The sequence below is a fragment of the Hydractinia symbiolongicarpus genome, chromosome 8 (genome assembly GCF_029227915.1).
Source record: "Hydractinia symbiolongicarpus strain clone_291-10 chromosome 8, HSymV2.1, whole genome shotgun sequence".
Classification (NCBI taxonomy): Eukaryota; Metazoa; Cnidaria; class Hydrozoa; order Anthoathecata; family Hydractiniidae; genus Hydractinia; species Hydractinia symbiolongicarpus.
Genome location: NC_079882.1, coordinates 16,818,227 through 16,845,612, shown reverse-complemented (window position 1 = coordinate 16,845,612; position 27,386 = coordinate 16,818,227). Strand labels below are relative to the sequence as shown.

General features: G+C 44.8%; 1 long non-coding RNA gene across 1 annotated transcript in view; it reads left to right on the top strand.

Annotated features, from left to right (window-relative positions):
* The window catches only part of LOC130655232 (uncharacterized), a 44,461-nt gene extending 26,813 nt beyond the window's left edge, over positions 1-17,648 (top strand). Inside the window, exon 2 of the long non-coding RNA XR_008984602.1 lies at positions 17,567-17,648. This is a non-coding gene — a long non-coding RNA (uncharacterized LOC130655232). The remainder of the gene's footprint in view (positions 1-17,566) is intronic.
* Positions 17,649-27,386: the final 9,738 nt, after the last annotated feature.

Genomic DNA, 27,386 nt, shown 5'->3' with positions numbered 1-27,386 from the left:
ATATTACAGCCTTTACAGGACTGTGCACGTAGTTAAGAGTGTTGTAAAGCAACAGCGCTAATGAAAACGACTTGGCAGGTTGTAGCGCATTGAGACTGGAACGACTAGTCCAATGGTAACCTGCACAGGCAGATGGAACCACGTGATTTACGTGTGAGGCCTCTATTAGACTGCAAAAGGCCAAATAACAGCCTTTATAGGACTGTGCAAATATTTAAGAGTATTGTAAGGCAACAGCGATAATGAAAACGACTTGAGACGTTGTAGCACATTTAGACTGGAAGGAATAGTCCAATGGTAACCTGCGCAGACCGGTGAAACAACGTCATTAACGTGTGATGCCTTTATTAGACTGCAAAAGGCCAAATTACAGCCTTTATAGGACTGTGAACGTAGTTAAGAGTGTTCTAAGGCCACGGCGTAAGGAAAACCACATGAAACGTTGTAGTGCATTGAGACTGGAAGGAATAGTCCAATGGTAACCTGCGCAGGCAGATGGAACCACGTGATTTACGTGTGAGGACTTTATTAGACTGCAAAAGGCCATATTACAGCCTTTATAGGACTGTGCACGTAGTTAAGAGTGTTGCAAAGCAACGGCGCTAATGAAAACGACTTGGGACGTTGTAGCACATTGAGACTGAAAGGACTAGACCAATGGTAACCTGCGCAGGCAGGTGAAACCACGTGATTTACGTATGAAGCCTTTACTAGACTGCAAAAGGCCAAATTACAGCCTTTATAGGAGTGTGCGCGTAGTTAAGAGTGTCTTAAGGCAACGGCGCTAATGAAACGACTTGAGACGTTGTAGCACATTGAGACTGGAAGGACTAGGCCAATGGAAACCTGCACAGGCAAATGAAACCACGTGATTTACGTGTGAGGCCTTTATTAGACTGCAAAAGGCCATATTACAGCCTTTATAGGACTGTGCACGTATTTAAGAGTGTTGTAAGGCAACAGCGATAATGAAAACAACTTGATACGTTGTAGCGCATTTAGACTGGAAGGAATAGTCCAATGGTAACCTGCGCAGACCGGTGAAACCATGTGATTTACGTGTGAGGCCTTTATTAGACTGCAAAAGGCCATATTACAGCCTTTATAGGACTGTGCACGTAGTTAAGAGTGTTGTAAAGCAACAGCGCTAATGAAAACGACTTGGGAGGTTGTAGCGCATTGAGACTGGAACGACTAGTCCAATGGTGACCTGCGCAGACCGGTGAAACCACGTGATTAACGTGTGAGGCCTTTATTAGACAGCAAAGGGCCATATTACAGCCTTTATAGGACTGTGCACGTAGTTAAGAGTGTCTTAAGGCAACGGCGCTAATGAAAACGACTTGAGACATTGTTGCACATTGAGACTGGAAGGACTAGGCCAATGGTAACCTGCGCAGGCATGTGAAACCACGTGATTTACGTGTGAGGACTTTATTAGACTGCAAAAGGCCATTTTACAGCCTTTATAGGCCTGTGCACGTTAAGAGTGTTCTAAGGCAACTTCGCCAATGAAAACGACTTGGGACGTTGTAGCGCATTGAAATTGTAAGGACTAGGCCAATGGTAACCTACGCAGACAGGTGAAACCACGTGATTTACGTGTGAGGCCTATATTAGACTGCAAAAGGCCATATTACAGCCTTTATAGGACTGTGCACGTAGTTAAGAGTGTTGTAAGGCAACAGCGATAATGAAAACGACTTGGGACGTTGTAGCGCATTGAGACTGGAAGGACTAGGCCAATGGTAACCTGCGCAGTCCGGTGAAACCACGTGATTTACGTGTGAGGCCTTTATTAGAGTGCAAAAGGCCATATTACAGCCTTTATAGGACTGTGCACGTATTTAAGAGTGTTGTAAGGCAACAGCGATAATGAAAATGACTTGAGACGTTGTAGCGCATTTAGACTGGAAGGAATAGTCCAATGGTAACCTGCGCAGGCATGTGAAACCACGTGATTTACGTGTGAAGCCTTTATTAGACTGCAAAAGGCCAAATTACAGCCTTTATAGGACTGTGCACGTAGTTGAGAGTGTTGTAAGGCAACGCGCTAATGAAAACGACTTGGGACGTTGTAGCGCATTGAGACTGGAAGGACTAGGCCAATGGTGACCTGCGCAGAGCGGTGAAACCACGTGATTAACGTGTGAGGCCTTTATTAGACTGCAAAGGGCAATACTACAGCCTTTATAGGACTGTGCACGTAGTTAAGGGTGTCTTAAGGCAACGGCGCTAATGAAAACGACTTGAGACGTTGTAGCACATTGAGACTGGAAGGACTAGGCCAATGGACACCTGCACAGGCAAATGGAACAACGTGATTTACGTGTGAAGCCTTTATTAGACTGCAAAAGGCCATAATACAGCCTTTATAGGACTAGGACGTAGTTAAGAGTGTTCTAAGGCAATTTCGCTAATGAAAACGACTTGGGACGTTGTAGCGCATTGAGACTGGAAGGACTAGGCCAATGGTAACCTGCGCAGACCGGTGAAACCACGTGATTTACGTGTGAGGCCTTTATTAGACTGCAAAAGGCCATATTACAGCCTTTATAGGACTGTGCAAATATTTAAGAGTGTTGTAAGGCAACAGCGATAATGAAAACGACTTGAGACGTTGTAGCACATTGAGACTGGAAGGACTAGGCCAATGGAAACCTGCACAGGCAAATGAAACCACGTGATTTACGTGTGAGGCCTTTATTAGACTGCAAAAGGCCACAATACAGCCTTTATAGGACTGTGGACGAAGTTAAGAGTGTTCTAAGGCAACTTCGCTAATGAAAACGACTTGGGACGTTGTAGCGCATTGAGACTGAAAGGACTACGCCAATGGTAACCTGCGCAGACCGGTGAAACCACGTGATTTACATGTGAAGCCTTTATTAGACTGCAAAAGGCCATATTACAGCCTTTATAGGACTGTGCACGTATTTAAGAGTGTTGTAAGGCAACAGCGATAATGAAAACAACTTGATACGTTGTAGCGCATTTAGACTGGAAGGAATAGTCGAATGGTAACCTGTGCAGACCGGTGAAACCATTTGATTTACGTGTGAGGCCTTTATTAGACTGCAAAAGGCCATATTACAGCCTTTACAGGACTGTGCACGTAGTTAAGAGTGTTGTAAAGCAACAGCACTAATGAAAACGACTTGGGAGGTTGTAGCGCATAGAGACTGGAACGACTAGTCCAATGGTAACCTGCACAGGCAGATGGAATTACGTGATTTACGTGTGAGGCCTCTATTAGACTGCAAAAGGCCAAATAACAGCCTTTATAGGACTGTGCACGTAGTTAAGAGTGTTGTAAGGCAACAGCGCTAATGAAAACGACTTGGGACGTTGTAGCGCATTGAGACTGGAACGACTAGTCCAATGGTAACCTGCACAGGCAGATGGAACCACGTGATTTACGTGTGAGGCCTTTATTAGACTGCAAAAGGCCAAATTACAGCCTTTATAGGACTGTGCACGTAGTTAAGAGTGTCTTAAGGCAACGGCGCTAATGAAAACGACTTGAGACGTTGTAGCACATTGAGACTGGAAGGACTAGGCCAATGGAAACCTGCACAGGCAAATGAAATCACGTGATTTACGTGGGAGGCCATTATTAGACTGCAAAAGGTCATAATACAGCCTTTATAGGACTAGGACGTAATTAAGAGTGTTCTAAGGCAATTTCGCTAATGAAAACGACTTGGGACGTTGCAGCGCATTGAGACTGGAAGGACTAGGCCAATGGTAACCTGCGCAGACCGGTGAAACCACGTGATTTACGTGTGAGGCCTTTATTAGACTGCAAAAAGCCATATTACAGCCTTTATAGGACTGTGCAAATATTTAAGAGTATTGTAAGGCAACAGCGATAATGAAAACGACTTGAGACGTTGTAGCACATTTAGACTGGAAGGAATAGTCCAATGGTAACCTGCGCAGGCAGATGGAACCACGTGATTTACGTGTGAGGACTTTATTAGACTGCAAAAGGCCATATTACAGCCTTTATAGGACTGTGCACGTAGTTAAGAGTGTTGTAAAGCAACGGCGCTAATGAAAACGACTTGGGACGTTGTAGCACATTGAGACTGAAAGGACTAGACCAATGGTAACCTGCGCAGGCAGGTGAAACCACGTGATTTACGTGTGAAGCCTTTACTAGACTGCAAAAGGCCAAATTACAGCCTTTATAGGACTGTGCACGTAGTTAAGAGTGTCTTAAGGCAACGGCGCTAATGAAAACGACTTGAGACGTTGTAGCACATTGAGACTGGAAGGACTAGGCCAATGGAAACCTGCACAGGCAAATGAAACCACGTGATTTACGTGTGAGGCCTTTATTAGACTGCAAAAGGCCACAATACAGCCTTTATAGGACTGTGGACGAAGTTAAGAGTGTTCTAAGGCAACTTCGCTAATGAAAACGACTTGGGACGTTGTAGCGCATTGAGACTGAAAGGACTACGCCAATGGTAACCTGCGCAGACCGGTGAAACCACGTGATTTACGTGTGAAGCCTTTATTAGACTGCAAAAGGCCATATTACAGCCTTTATATGACTGTGCACGTATTTAAGAGTGTTGTAAGGCAACAGCGATAGTGAAAACAACTTGATACGTTGTAGCGCATTTAGACTGGAAGGAATAGTCGAAGGGTAACCTGTGCAGACCGGTGAAACCATTTGATTTACGTGTGAGGCCTTTATTAGACTGCAAAAGGCCATATTACAGCCTTTACAGGACTGTGCACGTAGTTAAGAGTGTTGTAAAGCAACAGCGCTAATGAAAACGACTTGGCAGGTTGTAGCGCATTGAGACTGGAACGACTAGTCCAATGATAACCTGCACAGGCAGATGGAACCACGTGATTTACGTGTGAAGCCTCTATTAGACTGCAAAAGGCCAAATAACAGCCTTTATAGGACTGTGCAAATATTTAAGAGTATTGTAAGGCAACAGCGATAATGAAAACGACTTGAGACGTTGTAGCACATTTAGACTGGAAGGAATAGTCCAATGGTAACCTGCGCAGACCGGTGAAACAACGTCATTAACGTGTGATGCCTTTATTAGACTGCAAAAGGCCAAAGTACAGCCTTTATAGGACTGTGAACGTAGTTAAGAGTGTTCTAAGGCCACGGCGTAAGGAAAACAACATGAAACGTTGTAGTGCATTGAGACTGGAAGGAATAGTCCAATGGTAACCTGCGCAGGCAGATGGAACCACGTGATTTACGTGTGAGGACTTTATTAGACTGCAAAAGGCCATATTACAGCCTTTTAGGACTGTGCACGTAGTTAAGAGTGTTGTAAAGCAACGGCGCTAATGAAAACGACTTGGGACGTTGTAGCACATTGAGACTGAAAGGACTAGACCAATGGTAACCTGCGCAGGCAGGTGAAACCACGTGATTTACGTATGAAGCCTTTACTAGACTGCAAAAGGCCAAATTACAGCCTTTATAGGACTGTGCGCGTAGTTAAGAGTGTCTTAAGGCAACGGCGCTAATGAAAACGACTTGAGACGTTGTAGCACATTGAGACTGGAAGGACTAGGCCAATGGAAACCTGCACAGGCAAATGAAACCACGTGATTTACGTGTGAGGCCTTTATTAGACTGCAAAAGGCCATATTACAGCCTTTATAGGACTGTGCACGTAGTTAAGAGTGTTGTAAAGCAACAGCGCTAATGAAAACGACTTGGGAGGTTGTAGCGCATTGAGACTGGAACGACTAGTCCAATGGTGACCTGCGCAGACCGGTGAAACCACGTGATTAACGTGTGAGGCCTTTATTAGACAGCAAAGGGCCATATTACAGCCTTTATAGGACTGTGCACGTAGTTAAGAGTGTCTTAAGGCAACGGCGCTAATGAACACGACTTGAGACATTGTTGCACATTGAGACTGGAAGGACTAGGCCAATGGTAACCTGCGCAGGCATGTGAAACCACGTGATTTACGTGTGAAGCCTTTATTAGACTGCAAAGGGCCATATTACAGCCTTTATAGGACTGTGCACGTAGTTATGAGTGTTGTAAAGCAACGGCGCCAATGAAAACGACTTGGGACGTTGTAGCGCATTGAGAATGTAAGGACTAGGCCAATGGTAACCTGCGCAGACAGGTGAAACCACGTGATTTACGTGTGAGGCCTTTATTAGACTGCAAAAGGCCATATTACAGCCTTTATAGGACTGTGCACGTAGTTAAGAGTGTTCTAAGGCAACTTCGCCAATGAAAACGACTTGGGACGTTGTAGTGCATTGAGACTGGAAGGAATAGTCCAATGGTAACCTGCGCAGGCAGATGGAACCACGTGATTTACGTGTGAGGCTTTTATTAGACTGCAAAAGGCCATATTACAGCCTTTATAGGACTGTGCACGTAGTTAAGAGTGTTGTAAAGCAATGGCGCTAATGAAAACGACTTGGGACGTTGTAGCACATGGAGACTGGAAGGACTAGACCAATGGTAACCTGCGCAGGCAGGTGAAACCACGTGATTTACGTATGAAGCCTTTACTAGACTGCAAAAGGCCAAATTACAGCCTTTATAGGACTGTTCACGTAGTTAAGAGTGTTGTAAGGCAGCGGCGCTAATGAAAACGACTTGGGACGTTGTAGTGCATTGAGACTGGAAGGAATAGGCCAATGGTGACCTGCGCAGACCGGTGAAACCACGTGATTTACGTGTGAGGCCTTTACTAGACTGCAAAAGGCCATATCACAGCCTTTATAGGACTGTGCACGTAGTTAAGAGTGTTCTAAGGCAACTTAGCCAATGAAAACGACTTGGGACGTTGTAGCGCATTGAGACTGTAAGGACTAGGCCAATTGTAACCTACGCAGACAGATGAAACCACGTGATTTACGTGTGAGGCCTTTATTAGACTGCAAAAGGCCATATTACAGCCTTTATAGGACTGTGCGGGTAGTTAAGAGTGTTCTAAGGCCACGGAGCTAAGGAAAACCACTTGAAACGTTGTAGTGCATTGAGACTGGAAGGAATAGTCCAATGGCAGATGGAACCACGTGATTTACGTGTGAGGACTTTATTAGACTGCAAAAGGCCATATTACAGCCTTTATAGGCCTGTGCACGTTAAGAGTGTTCTAAGGCAACTTCGCCAATGAAAACGACTTGGGACGTTGTAGCGCATTGAAATTGTAAGGACTAGGCCAATGGTAACCTACGCAGACAGGTGAAACCACGTGATTTACGTGTGAGGCCTATATTAGACTGCAAAAGGCCATATTACAGCCTTTATAGGACTGTGCACGTAGTTAAGAGTGTTGTAAGGCAACAGCGATAATGAAAACGACTTGGGACGTTGTAGCGCATTGAGACTGGAAGGACTAGGCCAATGGTAACCTGCGCAGTCCGGTGAAACCACGTGATTTACGTGTGAGGCCTTTATTAGAGTGCAAAAGGCCATATTACAGCCTTTATAGGACTGTGCACGTATTTAAGAGTGTTGTAAGGCAACAGCGATAATGAAAATGACTTGAGACGTTGTAGCGCATTTAGACTGGAAGGAATAGTCCAATGGTAACCTGCGCAGGCATGTGAAACCACGTGATTTACGTGTGAAGCCTTTATTAGACTGCAAAAGGCCAAATTACAGCCTTTATAGGACTGTGCACGTAGTTGAGAGTGTTGTAAGGCAACGCGCTAATGAAAACGACTTGGGACGTTGTAGCGCATTGAGACTGGAAGGACTAGGCCAATGGTTACCTGCGCAGACCGGTGAAACCACGTGATTAACGTGTGAGGCCTTTATTAGACTGCAAAGGGCAATACTACAGCCTTTATAGGACTGTGCACGTAGTTAAGAGTGTCTTAAGGCAACGGCGCTAATGAAAACGACTTGAGACGTTGTAGCACATTGAGACTGGAAGGACTAGGCCAATGGACACCTGCACAGGCAAATGGAACAACGTGATTTACGTGTGAAGCCTTTATTAGACTGCAAAAGGCCATAATACAGCCTTTATAGGACTAGGACGTAGTTAAGAGTGTTCTAAGGCAATTTCGCTAATGAAAACGACTTGGGACGTTGTAGCGCATTGAGACTGGAAGGACTAGGCCAATGGTAACCTGCGCAGACCGGTGAAACCACGTGATTTACGTGTGAGGCCTTTATTAGACTGCAAAAGGCCATATTACAGCCTTCATAGGACTGTGCAAATATTTAAGAGTGTTGTAAGGCAACAGCGATAATGAAAACGACTTGAGACGTTGTAGCACATTGAGACTAGAAGGACTAGGCCAATGGAAACCTGCACAGGCAAATGAAACCACGTGATTTACGTGTGAGGCCTTTATTAGACTGCAAAAGGCCACAATACAGCCTTTATAGGACTGTGGACGAAGTTAAGAGTGTTCTAAGGCAACTTCGCTAATGAAAACGACTTGGGACGTTGTAGCGCATTGAGACTGAAAGGACTACGCCAATGGTAACCTGCGCAGACCGGTGAAACCACGTGATTTACGTGTGAAGCCTTTATTAGACTGCAAAAGGCCATATTACAGCCTTTATAGGACTGTGCACGTATTTAAGAGTGTTGTAAGGCAACAGCGATAATGAAAACAACTTGATACGTTGTAGCGCATTTAGACTGGAAGGAATAGTCGAATGGTAACCTGTGCAGACCGGTGAAACCATTTGATTTACGTGTGAGGCCTTTATTAGACTGCAAAAGGCCATATTACAGCCTTTACAGGACTGTGCACGTAGTTAAGAGTGTTGTAAAGCAACAGCGCTAATGAAAACGACTTGGGAGGTTGTAGCGCATTGAGACTGGAACGACTAGTCCAATGGTAACCTGCACAGGCAGATGGAACCACGTGATTTACGTGTGAGGCCTTAATTAGACTGCAAAAGGCCAAATTACAGCCTTTATAGGACTGTGCACGTAGTTAAGAGTGTCTTAAGGCAACGGCGCTAATGAAAACGACTTGAGACGTTGTAGCACATTGAGACTGGAAGGACTAGGCCAATGGAAACCTGCACAGGCAAATGAAATCACGTGATTTACGTGTGAGGCCATTATTAGACTGCAAAAGGCCATAATACAGCCTTTATAGGACTAGGACGTAATTAAGAGTGTTCTAAGGCAATTTCGCTAATGAAAACGACTTGGGACGTTGCAGCGCATTAAGACTGGAAGGACTAGGCCAATGGTAACCTGCGCAGACCGGTGAAACCACGTGATTTACGTGTGAGGCCTTTATTAGACTGCAAAAAGCCATATTACAGCCTTTATAGGACTGTGCAAATATTTAAGAGTATTGTAGGGCAACAGCGATAATGAAAACGACTTGAGACGTTGTAGCACATTTAGACTGGAAGGAATAGTCCAATGGTAACCTGCGCAGGCAAATGGAACAACGTGATTTACGTGTGAAGCCTTTATTAGACTGCAAAAGGCCATAATACAGCCTTTATAGGACTAGGACGTAGTTAAGAGTGTTCTAAGGCAATTTCGCTAATGAAAACGACTTGGGACGTTGTAGCGCATTGAGACTGGAAGGACTAGGCCAATGGTAACCTGCGCAGACCGGTGAAACCACGTGATTTACGTGTGAGGCCTTTATTAGACTGCAAAAGGCCATATTACAGCCTTCATAGGACTGTGCAAATATTTAAGAGTGTTGTAAGGCAACAGCGATAATGAAAACGACTTGAGACGTTGTAGCACATTAAACTAGAAGGACTAGGCCAATGGAAACCTGCACAGGCAAATGAAACCACGTGATTTACGTGTGAGGCCTTTATTAGACTGCAAAAGGCCACAATACAGCCTTTATAGGACTGTGGACGAAGTTAAGAGTGTTCTAAGGCAACTTCGCTAATGAAAACGACTTGGGACGTTGTAGCGCATTGAGACTGAAAGGACTACGCCAATGGTAACCTGCGCAGACCGGTGAAACCACGTGATTTACGTGTGAAGCCTTTATTAGACTGCAAAAGGCCATATTACAGCCTTTATAGGACTGTGCACGTATTTAAGAGTGTTGTAAGGCAACAGCGATAATGAAAACAACTTGATACGTTGTAGCGCATTTAGACTGGAAGGAATAGTCGAATGGTAACCTGTGCAGACCGGTGAAACCATTTGATTTACGTGTGAGGCCTTTATTAGACTGCAAAAGGCCATATTACAGCCTTTACAGGACTGTGCACGTAGTTAAGAGTGTTGTAAAGCAACAGCGCTAATGAAAACGACTTGGGAGGTTGTAGCGCATTGAGACTGGAACGACTAGTCCAATGGTAACCTGCACAGGCAGATGGAACCACGTGATTTACGTGTGAGGCCTTTATTAGACTGCAAAAGGCCAAATTACAGCCTTTATAGGACTGTGCACGTAGTTAAGAGTGTCTTAAGGCAACGGCGCTAATGAAAACGACTTGAGACGTTGTAGCACATTGAGACTGGAAGGACTAGGCCAATGGAAACCTGCACAGGCAAATGAAATCACGTGATTTACGTGTGAGGCCATTATTAGACTGCAAAAGGCCATAATACAGCCTTTATAGGACTAGGACGTAATTAAGAGTGTTCTAAGGCAATTTCGCTAATGAAAACGACTTGGGACGTTGCAGCGCATTAAGACTGGAAGGACTAGGCCAATGGTAACCTGCGCAGACCGGTGAAACCACGTGATTTACGTGTGAGGCCTTTATTAGACTGCAAAAAGCCATATTACAGCCTTTATAGGACTGTGCAAATATTTAAGAGTATTGTAAGGCAACAGCGATAATGAAAACGACTTGAGACGTTGTAGCACATTTAGACTGGAAGGAATAGTCCAATGGTAACCTGCGCAAGCAGATTGAACCACGTGATTTACGTGTGAGGGTTTTATTAGACTGCAAAAGGCCATATTACAGCCTTTATAGGACTGTGCACGTAGTTAAGAGTGTTGTAAAGCAACGGCGCTAATGAAAACGACTTGGGACGTTGTAGCACATTGAGACTGAAAGGACTAGACCAATGGTAACCTGCGCAGGCAGGTGAAACCACGTGATTTACGTATGAAGCCTTTATTAGACTGCAAAAGGCCATATTACAGCCTTTATAGGACTGTGCACGTAGTTAAGAGTGTTGTAAGGCAACAGCGATAATGAAAACGACTTGGGACGTTGTAACGCATTGAAACTGGAAGGACTAGGCCAATGGTAACCTGCGTAGACCGGTGAAATCACGTGATTTACGTGTGAGGCCTTTATTAGACTGCAAAAGGCCATATTACAGCCTTTATAGGACTGTGCACGTAGTTAAGAGTGTTGTAAAGCAACGGCGCTAATGAAAACGACTTGGGACGTTGTAGCACATTGAGACTGGAAGGACTAGGCCGATGGTAACCTGCGCAGGCAGGTGAAACAACGTGATTTACGTGTGAGGCCTTTATTAGACTGCAAAAGGCCATATTACAGCCTTTATAGGACTGTGCACGTAGTTAAGAGTGTTCTAAGGCAACTTCGCCAATGAAAACGACTTGGGACGTTGTAGTGCATTGAGACTGGAAGGAATAGTCCAATGGTAACCTGCGCAGGCAGATGGAACCACGTGATTTACGTGTGAGGCTTTTATTAGACTGCAAAAGGCCATATTACAGCCTTTATAGGACTGTGCACGTAGTTAAGAGTGTCTTAAGGCAACGGCGCTAATGAAAACGACTTGAGACGTTGTAGCACATTGAGATTGGCAGGACTAGGCAAATGGAAACCTGCACAGGCAAATGGAACAACGTGATTTACGTGTGAGGCCTTTATTAGACTGCAAAAGGCCATAATACAGCCTTTATAGGACTAGGACGTAGTTAAGAGTGTTCTAAGGCAACTTCGCTAATGAAAACGACTTGAGACGTTGTAGCGCATTGAGACTGTAAGGACTAGGCCAATGGTAACCTACGCCGACAGGTGAAACCACGTGATTTACGTGTGAGGCCTTTATTAGACTGCAAAAGGCCATATTACAGCCTTTATAGGACTGTGCAGGTAGTTAAGAGTGTTCTAAGGCCACGGCGCTAAGAAAAACCACTTGGAACGTTGTAGTGCATTGCGACTGGAAGGAATAGTCCAATGGTAACCTGCGCAGGCAGATGGAACCACGTGATTTACGTGTGAGGCCTTTATTAGATTGCAAAAGGCGATATTGCAGCCTTTATAGGACTGTGCAAGTAGTTAAGAGTGTTGTAAAGCAACGGCGCTAATGAAAACGACTTGGGACGTTGTAGCACATTGAGACTGAAAGGACTAGACCAATGGTAACCTGCGCAGGCAGGTGAAACCACGTGATTTACGTATGAAGCCTTTACTAGACTGCAAAAGGCCAAATTACAGCCTTTATAGGACTGTGCACGTAGTTAAGAGTGTCTTAAGGCAACGGCGCTAATGAAAGCGACTTGAGACGTTGTAGCAAATTGAGACTGGAAGGACTAGACCAATGGTCCCCTTCGGTGAAACTACGTGATTTACGTATGAAGCCTTTACTAGACTGCAAAAGGCCAAATTACAGCCTTTATAGGACTCTGCACGTAGTTAAGAGTGTTGCAAGGCAACGGCGCTAATGAAAACGACTTGGGACGTTGTAGCGCATTGAGACTGGAAGGACTAGGCCAATGGTGACCTGCGCAGATCGGTGAAACCACGTGATTAACGTGTGAGGCCTTTGTTTGACTGCAAAGGGCAATACTACAGCCTTTATAGGACTGTGCAGGTAGTTAAGAGTGTCTTAAGGCAACGGCGCTAATGAAAACTACTTGAGACGTTGTAGCACATTGAGACTGGAAGGACTAGGTCAATGGTGACCTGCGCAGACAGGTGCAACCACGTGATTTACGTATGAAGCCTTTACTAGACTGCAAAAGGCCAAATTACAGCCTTTATAGGACTGTGCACGTAGTTAAGAGTGTTGTAAGGCAACGGCGCTAATGAAAACGACTTGGGACGTTGTAGTGCATTGAGACTGGAAGGACTAGGCCAATGGTGACGTGCGCAGACCAGTGAAACCACGTGATTACCGTGTGAGGCCTTTATTAGACTGCAAAGGGCAATACTACTGCCTTTATAGGACTGTGCAGGTAGTTAAGAGTGTCTTAAGGCAACGGCGCTAATGAAAACGACTTGAGACGTTGTAGCACATTGAGACTGGAAGGACTAGGTCAATGGTGACCTGCGCAGACAGGTGAAACCACGTGATTTACGTATGAAGCCTTTACTAGACTGCAAAAGGCCAAATTACAGCCTTTATAGGACTGTGCACGTAGTTAAGAGTGTTGTAAGGCAACGGCGCTAATGAAAACGACTTGAGACGTTGTAGCACATTTAGACTGGAAGGAATAGTCCAATGGTAACCTGCGCAGACCGGTGAAACAACGTCATTAACGTGTGAGGCCTTTATTAGACTGCAAAAGGCCAAATTACAGCCTTTATAGGTCTGTGAACGTAGTTAAGAGTGTTCTAAGGCCACGGCGGTAAGGAAAACCACATGAAACGTTGTAGTGCATTGAGACTGGAAGGACTAGACCAATGGTAACCTGCGCAGGCAGGTGAAACCACGTGATTTACGTATGAAGCCTTTACTAGACTGCAAAAGGCCAAATCACAGCCTTTATAGGACTGTGCACGTAGTTAAGAGTGTTGTAAAGCAACGGCGCTAATGAAAACGACTTGGGAGTTGTAGCACATTGAGACTGAAAGGACTAGACCAATGGTAACCTGCGCAGGCAGGTGAAACCACGTGATTTACGTATGAAGCCTTTACTAGACTGCAAAAGGCCAAATTACAGCCTTTATAGGACTGTGCACGTAGTTAAGAGTGTCTTAAGGCAACGGCGCTAATGAAAACGACTTGAGACGTTGTAGCACATTGAGACTGGAAGGACTAGGCCAATGGAAACCTGCACAGGCAAATGAAACCACGTGATTTACGTGTGAGGCCTTTATTAGACTGCAAAAGGCCACAATACAGCCTTTATAGGACTGTGCACGTAGTTAAGAGTGTTGTAAAGCAACGGCGCTAATGAAAACGACTTGGGACGTTGTAGCACATTGAGACTGAAAGGACTAGACCAATGGTAACCTGCGCAGGCAGGTGAAACCACGTGATTTACGTATGAAGCCTTTACTAGACTGCAAAAGGCCAAATTACAGCCTTTATAGGACTGTGCACGTAGTTAAGAGTGTCTTAAGGCAACGGCGCTAATGAAAACGACTTGAGACGTTGTAGCACATTGAGACTGGAAGGACTAGGCCAATGGAAACCTGCACAGCCAAATGAAACCACGTGATTTACGTGTGAGGCCTTTATTAGACTGCAAAAGGCCATAATACAGCCTTTATAGGACTAGGACGTAGTTAAGAGTGTTCTAAGGCAATTTCGCTAATGAAAACGACTTGGGACATTGTAGCGCATTGAGACTGGAAGGACTAGGACAATGGTAACCTGCGCAGACCGGTGAAACCACGTGATTTACGTGTGAGGCCTTTATTAGACTGCAAAAGGCCATATTACAGCCTTTATAGGACTGTGCAAATATTTAAGAGTGTTGTAAGTCAACAGCGATAATGAAAACGACTTGAGACGTTGTAGCACATTTAGACTGGAAGGAATAGTCCAATGGTAACCTGCGCAGACCGGTGAAACAACGTCATTAACGTGTGAGGCCTTTATTAGACTGCAAAAGGCCAAATTACAGCCTTTATAGGACTGTGAACGTAGTTAAGAGTGTTCTAAGGCCACGGCGCTAAGGAAAACCACATGGAACGTTGTAGTGCATTGAGACTGGAAGGAATAGTCCAATGGTAACCTGCGCAGGCAGATGGAACCACGTGATTTACGTGTGAGGACTTTATTAGACTGCAAAAGGCCATATTACAGCCTTTATAGGACTGTGCACGTAGTTAAGAGTGTTGTAAAGCAACGGCGCTGATGAAAACGACTTGGGACGTAGTAGCACATTGAGACTGAAAGGACTAGACCAATGGTAACCTGCGCAGGCAGGTGAAACCACGTGATTTACGTATGAAGCCTTTACTAGACTGCAAAAGGCCACAAGCTCTTAAGTCGTTTTCATTAGCGCTGTTGCTTTACAACACTCTTAACTACGTGCACAGTCCTGTAAAGGCTGTATTATGGCCTTTTGCAGTCTAATAAAGGCCTCACACGTAAATCAAATGGTTTCACCGGTCTGCGCAGGTTACCATTCGACTATTCCTTCCAGTCTAAATGCGCTACAACGTATCAAGTTGTTTTCATTATCGCTGTTGCCTTACAACACTCTTAAATACGTGCACAGTCCTATAAAGGCTGTAATATGGCCTTTTGCAGTCTAATAAAGGCTTCACACGTAAATCACGTGGTTTCACCGGTCTGCGCAGGTTACCATTGGCGTAGTCCTTTCAGTCTCAATGCGCTACAACGTCCCAAGTCGTTTTCATTAGCGAAGTTGCCTTAGAACACTCTTAACTTCGTCCACAGTCCTATAAAGGCTGTATTGTGGCCTTTTGCAGTCTAATAAAGGCCTCACACGTAAATCACGTGGTTTCATTTGCCTGTGCAGGTTTCCATTGGCTTAGTCCTTCCAGTCTGAATGTGCTACAACGTCTCAAGTCGTTTTCATTAGCGCCGTTGCCTTAAGACACTCTTAACTACGTGCACAGTCCTATAAAGGCTGTAATTTGGCCTTTTGCAGTCTAGTAAAGGCCTCACACGTAAATCACGTGGTTTCACCTGTCGGCGTAGGTTACCATCGCATTATTTCTTCCAGTCTCAATGCACTACAATGTTTCATGTGGTTTTCCTTAGCGCCGTGGCCTTAGAACACTCTTAACTACGTTCACAGTCCTATAAAGGCTGTAATTTGGCCTTTTGCAGTCTAGTAAAGGCTTCATACGTAAATCACGTAGTTTCACCGCAGGGGACCATTGGTCTAGTCCTTCCAGTCTCAATGTGCTACAACGTCTCAAGTCGCTTTCATTAGCGCCGTTGCCTTAAGACACTCTTAACTACGTGCACAGTCCTATAAAGGCTGTAATTTGGCCTTTTGCAGTCTAGTAAAGGCTTCATACGTAAATCACGTGGTTTCACCTGCCTGCGCAGGTTACCATTGGTCTAGTCCTTTCAGTCTCAATGTGCTACAACGTCCCAAGTCGTTTTCATTAGCGCCGTTGCTTTACAACACTCTTAACTACGTGCACAGTCCTATAAAGGCTGCAATATCGCCTTTTGCAATCTAATAAAGGCCTCACACGTAAATCACGTGGTTTCCTCTGCCTGCGCAGGTTACCATTGGACTATTCCTTCCAGTCGCAATGCACTACAACGTTCCAAGTGGTTTTTCTTAGCGCCGTGGCCTTAGAACACTCTTAACTACCTGCACAGTCCTATAAAGGCTGTAATATGGCCTTTTGCAGTCTAATAAAGGCCTCACACGTAAATCACGTGGTTTCACCTGTCGGCGTAGGTTACCATTGGCCTAGTCCTTACAGTCTCAATGCGCTACAACGTCCCAAGTCGTTTTCATTAGCGCCGCTGCCTTAAGACACTCTTAACTACGTGCACAGTCCTATAAAGGCTGTAATATGGCCCTTTGCAGTCTAATAAAAGCCTCACGTAAATCACGTTGTTCCATTTGCCTGTGCAGGTTTCCCTTGGCCTAGTCCTTCCAGTCTCAATGTGCTACAACGTCTCAAGTCGTTTTCATTAGCGCCGTTGCTTTACAACACTCTTAACTACGTGCACAGTCCTATAAAGGCTGTAATTTGGCCTTTTGCAGTCTAGTAAAGGCTTCATACGTAAATCACGTGGTTTCACCTGCCTGCGCAGGTTACCATTGGTCTAGTCCTTCCAGTCTCCATGTGCTACAACGTCCCAAGTCGTTTTCATTAGCGCCATTGCTTTACAACACTCTTAACTACGTGCACAGTCCTATAAAGGCTGTAATATGGCCTTTTGCAGTCTAATAAAAGCCTCACACGTAAATCACGTGGTTCCATCTGCCTGCGCAGGTTACCACTGGACTATTCCTTCCAGTCTCAATGCACTACAACGTCCCAAGTCGTTTTCATTGGCGAAGTTGCCTTAGAACACTCTTAACTACGTGCACAGTCCTATAAAGGCTGTAATATGGCCTTTTGCAGTCTAATAAAGGCCTCACACGTAAATCACGTTGTTTCACCTGCCTGCGCAGGTTACCATAGGCCTAGTCCTTCCAGTCTCAATGTGCTACAACGTCCCAAGTCGTTTTCATTAGCGCCGTTGCTTTACAACACTCTTAACTACGTGCACAGTCCTATAAAGGCTGTAATATGGCCTTTTGCAGTCTAATAAAGGCCTCACACGTAAATCACGTCATTTCACCGGTCTGCGCAGGTTACCATTGGCCTAGTCCTTCCAGTCTCAATGCGCTACAACGTTCCAAGTCGTTTTCATTATCGCTGTTGCCTTACAACACTCTTAAATACGTGCACAGTCCTATAAAGGCTGTAATATGGCCTTTTGCAGTCTAATAAAGGCCTCACACGTAAATCGCGTGGTTCCATTTGTCTGTGCAGGTTACCATTGGACTATTACTTCCAGTCTTAATGCGCTACAGCGTCCCAAGTCATTTTCATTAGCGCCGTTGCCATACAACACTCTTAACTACGTGCAGAGTTCTATAAAGGCTGTAATATGGCCTTTTGCAGTCTAATAAAGGCTTCACACGTAAATCACGTTGTTTCACCTGCCTGCACAGGTTACAATTTGGCCTAGTCCTTCCAGTCTCAATGTCCTACAACGTCCCAAGTCTTTTTCATTAGCGCCGTTGCTTTACAACACTCTTAACTACGTTCACAGTACTATAAAGGCTGCAATATCGCCTTTTGCAATCTAATAAAGGCCTCACACGTAAATCACGTGGTTTCCTCTGCCTGCGCAGGTTACCATTGGACTATTCCTTCCAGTCGCAATGCACTACAACGTTCCAAGTGGTTTTTCTTAGCGCCGTGGCCTTAGAACACTCTTAACTACCTGCACAGTCCTATAAAGGCTGTAATATGGCCTTTTGCAGTCTAATAAAGGCCTCACACGTAAATCACGTGGTTTCACCTGTCGGCGTAGGTTACCATTGGCCTAGTCCTTACAGTCTCAATGCGCTACAACGTCCCAAGTCGTTTTCATTAGCGCCGTTGCCTTAAGACACTCTTAACTACGTGCACAGTCCTATAAAGGCTGTAATATGGCCCTTTGCAGTCTAATAAAAGCCTCACGTAAATCACGTTGTTCCATTTGCCTGTGCAGGTTTCCCTTGGCCTAGTCCTTCCAGTCTCAATGTGCTACAACGTCTCAAGTCGTTTTCATTAGCGCCGTTGCTTTACAACACTCTTAACTACGTGCACAGTCCTATAAAGGCTGTAATTTGGCCTTTTGCAGTCTAGTAAAGGCTTCATACGTAAATCACGTGGTTTCACCTGCCTGCGCAGGTTACCATTGGTCTAGTCCTTCCAGTCTCCATGTGCTACAACGTCCCAAGTCGTTTTCATTAGCGCCATTGCTTTACAACACTCTTAACTACGTGCACAGTCCTATAAAGGCTGTAATATGGCCTTTTGCAGTCTAATAAAAGCCTCACACGTAAATCACGTGGTTCCATCTGCCTGCGCAGGTTACCACTGGACTATTCCTTCCAGTCTCAATGCACTACAACGTCCCAAGTCGTTTTCATTAGCGCCGTTGCTTTACAACACTCTTAACTACGTGCACAGTCCTATAAAGGCTGTAATTTGGCCTTTTGCAGTCTAGTAAAGGCTTCATACGTAAATCACGTGGTTTCACCTGCCTGCGCAGGTTACCATTGGTCTAGTCCTTCCAGTCTCCATGTGCTACAACGTCCCAAGTCGTTTTCATTAGCGCCATTGCTTTACAACACTCTTAACTACGTGCACAGTCCTATAAAGGCTGTAATATGGCCTTTTGCAGTCTAATAAAAGCCTCACACGTAAATCACGTGGTTCCATCTGCCTGCGCAGGTTACCACTGGACTATTCCTTCCAGTCTCAATGCACTACAACGTCCCAAGTCGTTTTCATTGGCGAAGTTGCCTTAGAACACTCTTAACTACGTGCACAGTCCTATAAAGGCTGTAATATGGCCTTTTGCAGTCTAATAAAGGCCTCACACGTAAATCACGTTGTTTCACCTGCCTGCGCAGGTTACCATAGGCCTAGTCCTTCCAGTCTCAATGTGCTACAACGTCCCAAGTCGTTTTCATTAGCGCCGTTGCTTTACAACACTCTTAACTACGTGCACAGTCCTATAAAGGCTGTAATATGGCCTTTTGCAGTCTAATAAAGGCCTCACACGTAAATCACGTCATTTCACCGGTCTGCGCAGGTTACCATTGGCCTAGTCCTTCCAGTCTCAATGCGCTACAACGTTCCAAGTCGTTTTCATTATCGCTGTTGCCTTACAACACTCTTAAATACGTGCACAGTCCTATAAAGGCTGTAATATGGCCTTTTGCAGTCTAATAAAGGCCTCACACGTAAATCGCGTGGTTCCATTTGTCTGTGCAGGTTACCATTGGACTATTACTTCCAGTCTTAATGCGCTACAGCGTCCCAAGTCATTTTCATTAGCGCCGTTGCCATACAACACTCTTAACTACGTGCAGAGTTCTATAAAGGCTGTAATATGGCCTTTTGCAGTCTAATAAAGGCTTCACACGTAAATCACGTTGTTTCACCTGCCTGCACAGGTTACAATTTGGCCTAGTCCTTCCAGTCTCAATGTCCTACAACGTCCCAAGTCTTTTTCATTAGCGCCGTTGCTTTACAACACTCTTAACTACGTTCACAGTACTATAAAGGCTGCAATATCGCCTTTTGCAATCTAATAAAGGCCTCACACGTAAATCACGTGGTTTCCTCTGCCTGCGCAGGTTACCATTGGACTATTCCTTCCAGTCGCAATGCACTACAACGTTCCAAGTGGTTTTTCTTAGCGCCGTGGCCTTAAAACACTCTTAACTACCTGCACAGTCCTATAAAGGCTGTAATATGGCCTTTTGCAGTCTAATAAAGGCCTCACACGTAAATCACGTGGTTTCACCTGTCGGCGTAGGTTACCATTGGCCTAGTCCTTACAGTCTCAATGCGCTACAACGTCCCAAGTCGTTTTCATTAGCGCCGTTGCCTTAAGACACTCTTAACTACGTGCACAGTCCTATAAAGGCTGTAATATGGCCCTTTGCAGTCTAATAAAAGCCTCACGTAAATCACGTTGTTCCATTTGCCTGTGCAGGTTTCCCTTGGCCTAGTCCTTCCAGTCTCAATGTGCTACAACGTCTCAAGTCGTTTTCATTAGCGCCGTTGCTTTACAACACTCTTAACTACGTGCACAGTCCTATAAAGGCTGTAATTTGGCCTTTTGCAGTCTAGTAAAGGCTTCATACGTAAATCACGTGGTTTCACCTGCCTGCGCAGGTTACCATTGGTCTAGTCCTTCCAGTCTCCATGTGCTACAACGTCCCAAGTCGTTTTCATTAGCGCCATTGCTTTACAACACTCTTAACTACGTGCACAGTCCTATAAAGGCTGTAATATGGCCTTTTGCAGTCTAATAAAAGCCTCACACGTAAATCACGTGGTTCCATCTGCCTGCGCAGGTTACCACTGGACTATTCCTTCCAGTCTCAATGCACTACAACGTCCCAAGTCGTTTTCATTGGCGAAGTTGCCTTAGAACACTCTTAACTACGTGCACAGTCCTATAAAGGCTGTAATATGGCCTTTTGCAGTCTAATAAAGGCCTCACACGTAAATCACGTTGTTTCACCTGCCTGCGCAGGTTACCATAGGCCTAGTCCTTCCAGTCTCAATGTGCTACAACGTCCCAAGTCGTTTTCATTAGCGCCGTTGCTTTACAACACTCTTAACTACGTGCACAGTCCTATAAAGGCTGTAATATGGCCTTTTGCAGTCTAATAAAGGCCTCACACGTAAATCAGGTCATTTCACCGGTCTGCGCAGGTTACCATTGGCCTAATCCTTCCAGTCTCAATGCGCTACAACGTCCCAAGTCGTTTTCATTATCGCTGTTGCCTTACAACACTCTTAAATACGTGCACAGTCCTATAAAGGCTGTAATATGGCCTTTCGCAGTCTAATAAAGGCCTCACACGTAAATCGCGTGGTTCCATTTGTCTGTGCAGGTTACCATTGGACTATTACTTCCAGTCTTAATGCGCTACAGCGTCCCAAGTCATTTTCATTAGCGCCGTTGCCATACCACACTCTTAACTACGTGCACAGTCCTATAAAGGCTGTAATATGGCCTTTTGCAGTCTAATAAAGGCTTCACACGTAAATCACGTTGTTTCACCTGCCTGCGCAGGTTACAATTTGGCCTAGTCCTTCCAGTCTCAATGTCCTACAACGTCCCAAGTCTTTTTCATTAGCGCCGTTGCTTTACAACACTCTTAACTACGTTCACAGTACTATAAAGGCTGTAATATGGCCTTTTGCAGTCTAATAAAGGCCTCACACGTAAATCACGTGGTTTCATTTGCCTGTGCAGGTTTCCATTGGCTTAGTCCTTCCAGTCTGAATGTGCTACAACGTCTCAAGTCGTTTTCATTAGCGCCGTTGCCTTAAGACACTCTTAACTACGTGCACAGTCCTATAAAGGCTGTAATTTGGCCTTTTGCAGTCTAGTAAAGGCCTCACACGTAAATCACGTGGTTTCACCTGTCGGCGTAGGTTACCATCGGACTATTCCTTCCAGTCTCAATGCACTACAACGTTTCATGTGGTTTTCCTTAGCGCCGTGGCCTTAGAACACTCTTAACTACGTTCACAGTCCTATAAAGGCTGTAATTTGGCCTTTTGCAGTCTAGTAAAGGCTTCATACGTAAATCACGTAGTTTCACCGCAGGGGACCATTGGTCTAGTCCTTCCAGTCTCAATGTGCTACAACGTCTCAAGTCGCTTTCATTAGCGCCGTTGCCTTAAGACACTCTTAACTGCGTGCACAGTCCTATAAAGGCTGTAATTTGGCCTTTTGCAGTCTAGTAAAGGCTTCATACGTAAATCACGTGGTTTCACCTGCCTGCGCAGGTTACCATTGGTCTAGTCCTTCCAGTCTCCATGTGCTACAACGTCCCAAGTCGTTTTCATTAGCGCCATTGCTTTACAACACTCTTAACTACGTGCACAGTCCTATAAAGGCTGTAATATGGCCTTTTGCAGTCTAATAAAAGCCTCACACGTAAATCACGTGGTTCCATCTGCCTGCGCAGGTTACCACTGGACTATTCCTTCCAGTCTCAATGCACTACAACGTCCCAAGTCGTTTTCATTGGCGAAGTTGCCTTAGAACACTCTTAACTACGTGCACAGTCCTATAAAGGCTGTAATATGGCCTTTTGCAGTCTAATAAAGGCCTCACACGTAAATCACGTTGTTTCACCTGCCTGCGCAGGTTACCATAGGCCTAGTCCTTCCAGTCTCAATGTGCTACAACGTCCCAAGTCGTTTTCATTAGCGCCGTTGCTTTACAACACTCTTAACTACGTGCACAGTCCTATAAAGGCTGTAATATGGCCTTTTGCAGTCTAATAAAGGCCTCACACGTAAATCACGTCATTTCACCGGTCTGCGCAGGTTACCATTGGCCTAGTCCTTCCAGTCTCAATGCGCTACAACGTCCCAAGTCGTTTTCATTATCGCTGTTGCCTTACAACACTCTTAAATACGTGCACAGTCCTATAAAGGCTGTAATATGGCCTTTTGCAGTCTAATAAAGGCCTCACACGTAAATCGCGTGGTTCCATTTGTCTGTGCAGGTTACCATTGGACTATTACTTCCAGTCTTAATGCGCTACAGCGTCCCAAGTCATTTTCATTAGCGCCGTTGCCATACAACACTCTTAACTACGTGCACAGTCCTATAAAGGCTGTAATATGGACTTTTGCAGTCTAATAAAGGCTTCACACGTAAATCACGTTGTTTCACCTGCCTGCGCAGGTTACAATTTGGCCTAGTCCTTCCAGTCTCAATGTCCTACAACGTCCCAAGTCTTTTTCATTAGCGCCGTTGCTTTACAACACTCTTAACTACGTTCACAGTACTATAAAGGCTGTAATATGGCCTTTTGCAGTCTAATAAAGGCCTCACACGTAAATCACGTGGTTTCATTTGCCTGTGCAGGTTTCCATTGGCTTAGTCCTTCCAGTCTGAATGTGCTACAACGTCTCAAGTCGTTTTCATTAGCGCCGTTGCCTTAACCCTATTCGGTCCGGGGTTTTTCGAACATACTATGACCGAGGGGGGGCGGATTCCGCCCCCCCCTCAATAACTTTTCATACGGTTGTTCAAATTGAATCAAACTTGGCACACTTATAGTACGTCATAAAAGGAACAAAATGGCGCCAAAAAAAATTTGCTTGCGTCAGCATATTTTCTGTGACGTCATCAAAAGCTTGAAAATTGTTAAAAATGCAACTATCTGCTTAAAATATAATAACTTTTGTTCTAGAGCGAATTTTTACATTCTGTTTGAAGTTTTTGAAAGCTAAATAAAAGTTATTTAACATATCTTCCGGTTTTTACATGGATCGGATGAAAAATTGCCAAAAATTGCCCGAAAATCCGATTTTTTCCGATTTTTGGGTAAAATCCGACAAAATCGGGAAATCGGATTAATCACGTGTTCAAATTACTCCAAATGATTCTTCTTGATGATACAAAGTTGTGTTGCAAGTTTCAAGTTCTAAGGATAATCCTAACAGGAGTTATTATATTTTCCCCATTATAAGGATTTCATAGAGATTTTTAGGGGTAGTTTCGAGTAATGGCCAATATCAAAGCCTCTGAAAGGTATGGGACCTAAAAAATTAGCATGCCGGTGTCTAATAGATAAATGTTGAAACTCAGAAAGTATCATAGCCATATAACAAAGCAATCAGGAGTTATTAAAAAAAAACCGTCAGGGGGGGCGGAATCCGCCCCCCCCCGGACCGAATAGGGTGAAGACACTCTTAACTACGTGCACAGTCCTATAAAGGCTGTAATTTGGCCTTTTGCAGTCTAGTAAAGGCCTCACACGTAAATCACGTGGTTTCACCTGTCGGCGTAGGTTACCATCGGACTATTCCTTCCAGTCTCAATGCACTACAACGTTTCATGTGGTTTTCCTTAGCGCCGTGGCCTTAGAACACTCTTAACTACGTTCACAGTCCTATAAAGGCTGTAATTTGGCCTTTTGCAGTCTAGTAAAGGCTTCATACGTAAATCACGTAGTTTCACCGCAGGGGACCATTGGTCTAGTCCTTCCAGTCTCAATGTGCTACAACGTCTCAAGTCGCTTTCATTAGCGCCGTTGCCTTAAGACACTCTTAACTGCGTGCACAGTCCTATAAAGGCTGTAATTTGGCCTTTTGCAGTCTAGTAAAGGCTTCATACGTAAATCACGTGGTTTCACCTGCCTCCGCAGGTTACCATTGGTCTAGTCTTTTCAGTCTCAATGTGCTACAACGTCCCAAGTCGTTTTCATTAGCGCCGTTGCTTTACAACACTCTTAACTACTTGCACAGTCCTATAAAGGCTGCAATATCGCCTTTTGCAATCTAATAAAGGCCTCACACGTAAATCACGTGGTTCCATCTGCCTGCGCAGGTTACCATTGGCCTATTCCTTCCAGTCGCAATGCACTACAACGTTCCAAGTGGTTTTTCTTAGCGCCGTGGCCTTAGAACACTCTTAACTACCTACACAGTCCTATAAAGGCTGTAATATGGCCTTTTGCAGTCTAATAAAGGCCTCACACGTAAATCACGTGGTTTCACCTGTCGGCGTAGGTTACCATTGGCCTAGTCCTTACAGTCTCAATGCGCTACAACGTCTCAAGTCGTTTTCATTAGCGAAGTTGCCTTAGAACACTCTTAACTACGTCCTAGTCCTATAAAGGCTGTATTATGGCCTTTTGCAGTCTAATAAAGGCCTCACACGTAAATCACGTTGTTCCATTTGCCTGTGCATGTTTCCATTTGCCTAGTCCTGCCAATCTCAATGTGCTACAACGTCTCAAGTCGTTTTCATTAGCGCCGTTGCCTTAAGACACTCTTAACTACGTGCACAGTCCTATAAAGGCTGTAATTTGGCCTTTTGCAGTCTAGTAAAGGCTTCATACGTAAATCACGTGGTTTCACCTGCCTGCGCAGGTTACCATTGGTCTAGTCCTTTCAGTCTCAATGTGCTACAACGTCCCAAGTCGTTTTCATTAGCGCCGTTGCTTTACAACACTCTTAACTACGTGCACAGTCCTATAAAGGCTGCAATATCGCCTTTTGCAATCTAATAAAGGCCTCACACGTAAATCACGTGGTTTCCTCTGCCTGCACAGGTTACCATTGGACTATTCCTTCCAGTCGCAATGCACTACAACGTTCCAAGTGGTTTTTCTTAGCGCCGTGGCCTTAGAACACTCTTAACTACCTGCACAGTCCTATAAAGGCTGTAATATGGCCTTTTGCAGTCTAATAAAGGCCTCACACGTAAATCACGTGGTTTCACCTGTCGGCGTAGGTTACCATTGGTCTAGTCCTTACAGTCTCAATGCGCTACAACGTCCCAAGTCGTTTTCATTAGCGCCGTTGCCTTAAGACACTCTTAACTACGTCCTAGTCCTATAAAGGCTGTATTATGGCCTTTTGCAGTCTAATAAAGGCCTCGCACGTAAATCACGTTGTTCCATTTGCCTGTGCATGTTTCCATTTGCCTAGTCCTGCCAATCTCAATGTGCTACAACGTCTCAAGTCGTTTTCATTAGCGCCGTTGCCTTAAGACACTCTTAACTACGTGCACAGTCCTATAAAGGCTGTAATTTAGCCTTTTGCAGTCTAGTAAAGGCTTCATACGTAAATCACGTGGTTTCACCTGCCTGCGCAGGTTACCATTGGTCTAGTCCTTTCAGTCTCAATGTGCTACAACGTCCCAAGTCGTTTTCATTAGCGCCGTTGCTTTACAACACTCTTAACTACGTGCACAGTCCTATAAAGGCTGCAATATCGCCTTTTGCAATCTAATAAAGGCCTCACACGTAAATCACGTGGTTTCCTCTGCCTGCGCAGGTTACCATTGGACTATTCCTTCCAGTCGCAATGCACTACAACGTTCCAAGTGGTTTTTCTTAGCGCCGTGGCCTTAGAACACTCTTAACTACCTGCACAGTCCTATAAAGGCTGTAATATGGCCTTTTGCAGTCTAATAAAGGCCTCACACGTAAATCACGTGGTTTCACCTGTCGGCGTAGGTTACCATTGGCCTAGTCCTTACAGTCTCAATGCGCTACAACGTCCCAAGTCGTTTTCATTAGCGCCGTTGCCTTAAGACACTCTTAACTACGTGCACAGTCCTATAAAGGCTGTAATATGGCCCTTTGCAGTCTAATAAAAGCCTCACGTAAATGACGTTGTTCCATTTGCCTGTGCAGGTTTCCATTGGCCTAGTCCTTCCAGTCTCAATGTGCTACAACGTCTCAAGTCGTTTTCATTAGCGCCGTTGCTTTACAACACTCTTAACTACGTGCACAGTCCTATAAAGGCTGTAAATTGGCCTTTTGTAGTCTAGTAAAGGCTTCATACGTAAATCACGTGGTTTCACCTGCCTGCGCAGGTTACCATTGGTCTAGTCCTTCCAGTCTCCATGTGCTACAACGTCCAAAGTCGTTTTCATTAGCGCCATTGCTTTACAACACTCTTAACTACGTGCACAGTACTATAAAGGCTATAATATGGCCTTTTGCAGTCTAATAAAGGCCTCACACGTAAATCACGTGGTTTCGTTTGCCTGTGCAGGTTTCCATTGGCTTAGTCCTTCCAGTCTGAATGAGCTACAACGTCTCCAGTCGTTTTCATTAGCGCCGTTGCCTTAAGACACTCTTAACTACGTGCACAGTCCTATAAAGGCTGTAATTTGGCCTTTTGCAGTCTAGTAAAGGCCTCACACGTAAATCACGTGGTTTCACCTGTCGGCGTAGGTTACCATCGGACTATTCCTTCCAGTCTCAATGCACTACAACGTTTCATGTGGTTTTCCTTAGCGCCGTGGCCTTAAAACACTCTTAACTACGTTCACAGTCCTATAAAGGCTGTAATTTTGCCTTTTGCAGTCTAGTAAAGGCTTCATACGTAAATCACGTAGTTTCACCGCAGGGGACCATTGGTCTAGTCCTTCCAGTCTCAATGTGCTACAACGTCTCAAGTCGCTTTCATTAGCGCCGTTGCCTTAAGACACTCTTAACTGCGTGCACAGTCCTATAAAGGCTGTAATTTGGCCTTTTGCAGTCTAGTAAAGGCTTCATACGTAAATCACGTGGTTTCACCTGCCTGCGCA